Consider the following 8,295-nt stretch of genomic DNA (forward strand, 5'->3'; position numbering starts at 1 on the left):
TCTTCTACCATACTGCCCATCTTTACCACTTCATTGAAAGACTTACCTACCGATGATACCAGATGACCGTAATAAGTAGGTTCTAAGGCCTGCAGAAAATAATCCACCATTTCACTTTCTTTCATTGGAGGGTCAGCCCTTGCTGCCTACTCTCTCCACCTAAAACCATATTCCCTGAAACTTTCATTGTGCTTTTTCTCAAGTTTTGTCAAAAACAGACGGTCCGGAATAATCTCGAGATTATATTGGAAGTGTCAAGCAAATGCCTGGGCCAGATCATCCCATGTGTACCATCTCCCGTGATCCTGCCAAGTATACCATTCTAGCGCTGATTCGCTCAGACTTTGACTGAAATACGCCATTATAAGCTCATCTTTTACGCCAACTCCCCTCATTTTGCTACAGAAACCTCTCAAATGTGTCACTAGATCACCGTGCCCATCATACAACTCAAACTTGGGCATCTTAAACCCTGCCGACAATTGCACATCAGGAAATAGACATAGATCTTTGTAAGCCACACTTGTGAGCACGTGATTTTTGTTTACGCGACAATCACTCCAAAAGAAATCAAAAAATAATAACAAATGGTCTTGCTGTACGATTTTTGGAATTTACGTGGCATTTTTGGTAGTTATTTGTGGTTTTGTCCATTCTTATTTAGTCTTATCAAACAAAAATACAAAAAATATGTGTCGTGTGTAATTAAACCATAATTCGGTTATTAAAAGGAAAATCACAAAAAATATATATGCATCTTTTATTCTATTTGTCGGCGTGGTGTGATTTTACCTATTTAAATATGTTAATATATGTGATAATTGTGTTAAGTTCTAATTAATGGGTGTTTAATTTCACTTTAATTAGGTTTTGTGCTTTAAAATTAGAAAATAAAAGAAAAGAGTGCAAATTGGTTTAAAAATCGGATTGGGCCTGTTTTCTTTAAATTTGAGGCCCAAAAGCAGCCCAAGGCAGCCGGTCCAAGCGACCCATCTCCCAGGCCACCAAACGACGTAGTTTGACACCAAAACTCCGTTGTTTCAAGGACAACCCATCTCAGCCGTTCAAACAAAGGTTGATCTGACGGCCCTCGTCCCATCTCCTTTACCCGTTACCTGACCCGACCCAATAAAACCCGGCTTGATCCATTCCCAGCATGAGACCAAACGACGTCGTTCCCTTCAGTAGAAAGATCACAACTGTTGATCATTGGTGATCCAACGGCCAATATCAGATCACTCACCCCGTATATAAACCTCCCCTATTTACCCCGCGCCCTAAGCCAAACCCCTCTGCCCTTAGGTCGTCTTCACCAGACCCAAAACCCTTAGAACCCTAGCGCCGCCCCCTTTCCCCTCACTGTAAACTCGGCGGCAAGGACGCTGTTGACCACCATCTTAATACCCTAGGACCACCTCGACCCCCTGAACACAGATCTGCTAACCTTAGGTCTCAAATCTTCCCCCACAGTCTGGAAATCTTCATTTGAAGATTCGAGCCGGGCCTCGACCTATGCCAAACCATCCCAAATCCATGACAGGCACTCCCCTGACCTCCCTCATGACCAAACCAGGCTTGGTTTGGTCCGAATCCAACCAGGAAAACCTGAATTCCAAATCTACCTTAGGAACCCTAGAAGTCCTGAGTCCGATTTTTGTCCGTTTGAACCAGAAGATTAGGGTCTAATGGACCTTAATCGAAGTGTTCTCAGTTGAGAACACTTCGATTAAAATCCGTTCAACCCCAAGAAAGGTCGATTCAAATCCGAGACAGGGTCTTCTGATTTTTTCAAACCTTTAAGGTATTTCTACTTTCCTTTTTCTTGTTAGTTCATTTTGTTGTTGTTGTAGTTAAATGTCTGTTCATATGTCCAAATGTTTAGTTGATTTATTTTTGAATTTTTTGTGTCGAATGTTTCTATCCGTTTTGCCCGGACCCTTTATTTGGTCGAATCTCTTTTTTCTATTCATTGATGGATGTATGTGTTTAATAGTGTAATCGATTGAAATGAATTTCGATCGATTAATTAGTTCCCAGGGTCATTTCCTGTTTTGATAGTGCAATTTGAACCCTCTATTCAATGTTGTTCGACTCTGATCATTAGTTATTGATTGTATGTGTTGTAATTCGCGTAGTCGATTCATATATGTCGTCAATTAGTTTCAGCTTTGAATGGTAATAATTTGATTCATGTTTTCTGCTGAAGCTTTGTTTGAATCCAATTAAGAATTGAGTATAGCTACTTATAGTTTGTGTAATTGAATCAGAAAAATTTAAGGATTGGGTTAGCTGCAGTTCAGGGTTAAGTCTGAATTGATGGCATGTGCACTTGTGGACAGCATTGCATTAAAGCCTTTAAGAGATTAAAATTAACTTGACAGCATGTGCTGTCAGGGCATATTCCTGCTGCCCATGTTTGGTTTAGTTTAATAAAATAATAAACCATTTTAAAAAGAGGGATGTCAGGGAATCTGATGGGGTAAGACATCTCTTTTGAGTTTGGAGTGGGAAGGACAGAGGGAATAAGATGGGAGAATTAGTTTTCAATTGACAAAAAGGGGCCCTAAGGTTTGAGAAGGGAACACGGGAGGGGATTCAGTGGATTTTAACAGGCTTTTTTGAATGGGCTGAGGCTAGAATAAATAGAGGAGGATTCCATTAGTTAAGGGGGGGAATCATACAGAGAAAGAGAGAGGAGGGGAAATATACAAATACACACATAAGAGACAGAAGCTAAGAAAAAAGAAGAGAGTGGGCAGACAGTAGAGAGTTCAGGGGTTTAGTTCTGAAAATCAGCAAAGAAGTTCTGAAAATCAGAAAGAGAGTTCTGAAAAATAGGAGATAGTTCTGAAAAATCAGAAAAGAGAGAGTACTGAAATCAGAAAGAGAGCAAGAGTTTTTTTAAAAAACCATAAAGAAGAATTTTCCAGGGTCTTAGTGTGTTAAAGTTTAGGTTTCACAACAAAGAACTTCAGTTTTGTCTTCAGCTCAGAAACTACTGTTTTATTGTCTCTGCTTGCAATCTTAGCAATCTTCTTGTATTGTGGGATTTATCGGGCAGCCTAGTTGTCTGTTGATTTTTCAAGCACTATTTTTCAAGCTACTGGCTTCTTCTTTGGGTTCTATTCTTTCCTGGAGATTCCTGCTGCTGTTGTTATTGGTTTTACTAAGTCCTGTTGTACTGCTGCTTTGTGTATGCTACTACTGCTCTACTGACTTTTCTGCCTCTTCAATTGTAAGCACTTTCCAGGCACACATTTGAATCTCCTGCTGATGTAACCGTTAAAAGCATGAAATGAAAGGTGCAAAGGAATTTAATCAGTCGCTGCCTTATTTACAGCTTTACAAATGTTGTTAAAATTATGTAATTCTTTAGTTTGTAGCTCAATAGACAACACACTAGTGAGCTCGTACTTAATTGAAAATTAGTTGGTCTAAACTGCGATATATGGTTTGTTTAGTGGTATACATGATGTAGCTATATAATTCATGGAATGTGTCATTACTTAGTATAATTGTTAATGTGAACTCCTTCTTCAGTTATGTTTTGAATATGTAGGGCAAGTGGCTTTTAACTTGACCAAATGTAATACAGTTTTAATCTTTTGAGTTTCAACTATATTGGACCCCGCTTAGGCAGTTTATAGGACAAGTTCTGAATACCATTAGTGGCGTCCTCTAATAAGTAATTCCATTAATCTTGTTCAAACGGGTTACTTTAAATTCAGCTTGAGAAGCATTTGGAGTGAGTTTAGCGTTTCATCAATCTTGTATGCACTTCCCTTTACCAAATTAAAAGCATGTTCACCCACGGAATAAGACACGAAACAATTCCCGCCTCATAAACAATTAATCAGATAATTAACAAGAATCCGGAGTTGGCCAAGCATGCAATTTAATTAGAATGTATTTTCTTTCTTCCATTTATTTTTAGAAAACAAAAAAAAGGAAATGTAGTCCTGCTAAGATTTTCCTTTTTTTTAAAAAAAATAATGAGACGAGCTTCGCCAAATAAAATGCAAATTGCGGGGCCCTCAATAATTGATCATAATAAATACTTAGAATTTGGGATGGACTGTTTAGTGAATTTCACTGCCTTCCCCAAAGATAATAACGTGTTAGACTCTTTAGGCGCGACTTAATTAAATTACATTCTTAAATTCGGGTGCGCATTTATGTGACCCAAATTCAAATCTCAACGGAGTCGAAATGTGTTAACAACTACGGGTGCATTGATTGTGACGTGGTTCGAGATGCATTTTCACGACGTTGCAATTCTATAAAAAATAAATGATAATAATAAAAGCGGTTTAAACTTAATAAAAGCACATAAGTCATAACATGTATTTAAATCAGATATTTAGCCATTATAACAATTTAAGCGACCGTGCTAGAACCACGGGATTCGAGGGTGCCTAACACCTTCCCTCGGGTCAACAGAATTCCTTACTTAGAATTTCTGGTTCGCAGACTTCATTTGGAAAGTCGAATATTTTCCTCGATTTGGGATTCAAGATAAACCGGTGACTTGGGACACCAAAAGCCAAACCTTTCCCAAGTGGCGACTCTGAATTAAATAAATAATCCCATTTCGAATATTGTCACTTAAATTGGAAAAACTCCCTCGCGCATTTAACCCTTCGGGGCGGGCGCGCAAAAAGGAGGTGTGACAGCTCTGGCGACTCTGCTGGGGACTAGAACCCAGAACGTTTGTTCAGGGTTCAAGAATTCGAGCTTAGAATAATTGTTATATTTGGCTTTATTATCTGATCTTTATTACATGTTTTGGCATAACGTGCTAAATGTTGTCTTTTACCGCTTTGATATTATCTGAACTGTATATAAACTGTGCCGAAACCCTTCTCTTCTTACCTCCGGGGAGAAGCTCGCTGGTCGAGACTCCCTATTCTGTTAGTGTCAATACCTAAAATAAGAAAGAGGCCGGACAAGTTACAAAGCCGGACGATCTCGCGGGTCCCCGGTACGTAGCGCCCTCCTCGACTCGAGTTGTCTGCTCGGGTACACAGTCTAGAACATACACCCAGGTTATAAACCTAGTATAACAAAACCTCACGCCGGATCCCTAGTAGGAACGCTTATTTGCATCATGTTGCATTTGACATAGGGGACTCAACACAGGGGTTGGGTCCGTCTAAGACAGGAAACCTGAAATGAAAAGACCATCCTGCTGCATCCCGTTTGTTTTGCGCATTTATTTGCTTCAGTTCTGCATGCTGACCGGTTTCTAAAAAAAAACTTAAAAAAAAAGAAAAAAAATAGCAGCGTAGACAGATAATTACTTATTTGTTGGAAAAATAAAACCAATATCCAAGTAGTGTCAAAACCTCGCCGGAATTTTCTTATAAAAAAGAAAAGAAAAAATGAAAACAAAGTTAGTTTTTTAGTTTGATTTATATAAAAAATATATATATATAAAAAAAATCCTTTTAATCACTTTCAAACTCCAAAAAATGGGTATTTATTTAAAAGTAAAAAGGGGGGGGGGAATTCAAAATTCAAAAAAAATATATTGTTCCATTTGTAGTATCTCTTTTAAAGATTTTCGAAATTTCAAAAAAAAAGTGGTGAAAAGAAGTTTAAAATTCATAAATATTTCCTTAAAAAAATAAAATAAAATAAAAAAATAAAATATAAAAATCCAGAAAAATATTTTTTCTCCTTTTCTTTAAAAGATTGTAGTCAGAAGGGGTTTAGTTTATTTTTACTCTACGCCTGATCGGCCCGAACTACGCCGATTTGATTTTCGCACGGTGCGAGATACGTAGGCAACCCTCATCGGGTCCAACCTCCTCTTTTCAAAATAGCCAAAATGTTAGAATTTTTAATTTCGTCATGAATGAGTCAGGTGATGTCGTTTCGTCAAGGATAGCCGAATGTTCCCCAAAGGGACGCCGGAAGGCTGACTTTGCACAAACGGCCATTATTGGTCATTTTTATTTTTCTGACCAAATTGCCCAACGGCCTTAGAATCCTCGTCCCCGAGGCTCTGTGAGGCCATGTTCCCCATGTTGTTTTCATTACTACTAAAAGAGTCATGAATAAATCAAGTGATTGTTTTGTCAAAAATAGCCAAATGTTCCCGCAAGGGACGGCGGAAGGCGGATTTTGCATAAAACGGCCACTTTCGGTCGTCTTTTAGAGTTTTTTGATCGGTTGACCCTCACAGCCTTAAAATCTTCATCCACGAAGTGCTAAAAGGCCGTGTTCGAAAATCTGATCTTCTTTTTTAGAAAAAATATAGTCAAAATATTTTTGAGTCAAGTCATTTTTGCTTAAAGTCACCTTAATAAATGTGCAGGATGAGCACAATGCAAAATGAACATTTTTCGATAATGACTTAAATCCCTGTCAAGTTACGGCTATGGTGGAATGATCTAGGTGCTGAAGGGCAAGATGAGGTCAAGAAATATCTGAAAGATCTCACGGGTTTACTAGAAATCCAGCCTCGGGGAGATATCATAAGAGCTTTGGTCACCTACTGGGACCCAGCGCACAATGTTTTCCACTTCTCCGACTTTGAACTCACCCCGACTCTGGAGGAAATGGCTGGGTACATCGGAATTGCTGAACTTCCATTAAGGCAAAGATACATGGTCGCCCCAAGAGCTGTCATGGTGCATCGATTTCTAGACTCACTAAAAATACCCAGGACGGTCCGCAACCCAGATTTGGCCGCCGGTTTTTGTAATCCATGCTTCATATATGACAGGTATGGTCATGTAGGAGGATTCAACAATCTGATTAACAAGCTATGCAGCAAAGGTAGTCATCATAAGTGGGATAAGCACAGACGGGCGGCTTTCATGATAACATTTTTGGGCCTTCTGGTATTTCCGAGGAAAGATGGGAATATTGATCTGAAAATATCCGGGGTCGTAAGTACTTTACTCACTCAAAATGACAGTACTCTCGCGCCTATGGTGGTATCCGATATCTTTCGAGCTCTCACAGCCTGCAAAGCCGGGAAGAATTTCTTCGAAGGTTGTAACTTGATGCTACAAATATGGATGACTGAACATCTCTGTCGTCGTTCCGAGTTTTTGAGCCATGGTTCCTCGGAAAAAACTTGCATAGAAGAGTTTTACACGAGAACCAAAGAGATAAGTTTTGCCCAAATGAGTTATGGCATGGACTTCATTCTTTCAAGCTCTCACTGCCAGCCAAATACAGTGGACACTGGGATGGTTGCCTGTAGATGAGGTCATGTATATGCCAGCAACTAGAACTCATTTCCTACTGATGGGACTTAAGAGCATTCAACCTTACGCGCCCTGCCGAGTTTTGAGACAACTCGGAAGATACCAAATAGTACCACACGAGGAAGATCTTAGTGCTCAAACAATTGAGATAAGCCTTGGTGGACAATTTCCTAAAGCAAAAATCCGCCAGATCTGGAATGAATGTCAATATTTGAAAGCAGATACTTGTGTGCAAGATCGGGCCAAAAGTGAAATGGCGCCAGGTTACCTTGCATGGTACAGAAGAGAACTCGAACACGAAAGGACGGCTAAAAGACCCCACATCTTAAATTTTGCCGAGTCATCGCAAAAGCAGTGGGATTGGTTGGCAAAAGAAAGAGGCTATCGTACCAAAATCAGCAAGTTGAAGCAACAAGTGGAAGGTCTGAAATATGAGCACAACGTGCAGGTTGCTACCGATCTGGGAGAAAAGAACAGGTTGACTCAGGAAAACGAGATTCTCAGGGCCTAGATCAAACAGATGAGGATAAATGCTGATAACCAACAAAGGAGCCGGTCGGATGAACGATTAATAAAAGCTTTAAGGACGGAAATTGGGGAGTGCCGGAGTGAGTCAAAAAATACCATAGCAGGGCTCGAAGCACACTGGGCAAGAAGGACAGAAAAACGTAATCGGCACCTGCGGCAGTTGGAAAGGGATCACGAGCGAACCATTTCCAATTTAAAGGAAAAGGTGCACAGAGCATTTGAGCAAATCCGAACCCTGGGAGTTGAAAACAAACATTGTCGCAAGCTTTTAGCCCAGATGGAAGTAGAAATTCAGCAGTGGCAAAATCGATGCCTCCAGGATTCTCGGGTTATGACAGCCCGTAATGATCAAATAGAGCGCTTACTCAAAGAAAAGAGGCAAACCAGGGATAAGATCAGGACCATTGCCCATGCCATCATCAGACGGTGTCTACGGTGTGAAAACATGACCAGCATTACCGTTCTCTCAGCAGTGATGGTTTATGTCAAGCAGACCATGCATGATCTGGAACAACTTGAAAGGGATCTCACACCTAGGACCGTGGTA

This window comes from Nicotiana sylvestris, chromosome 1 (assembly GCF_000393655.2).
Source record: "Nicotiana sylvestris chromosome 1, ASM39365v2, whole genome shotgun sequence".
NCBI classification, from domain to species: domain Eukaryota; kingdom Viridiplantae; phylum Streptophyta; class Magnoliopsida; order Solanales; family Solanaceae; genus Nicotiana; species Nicotiana sylvestris.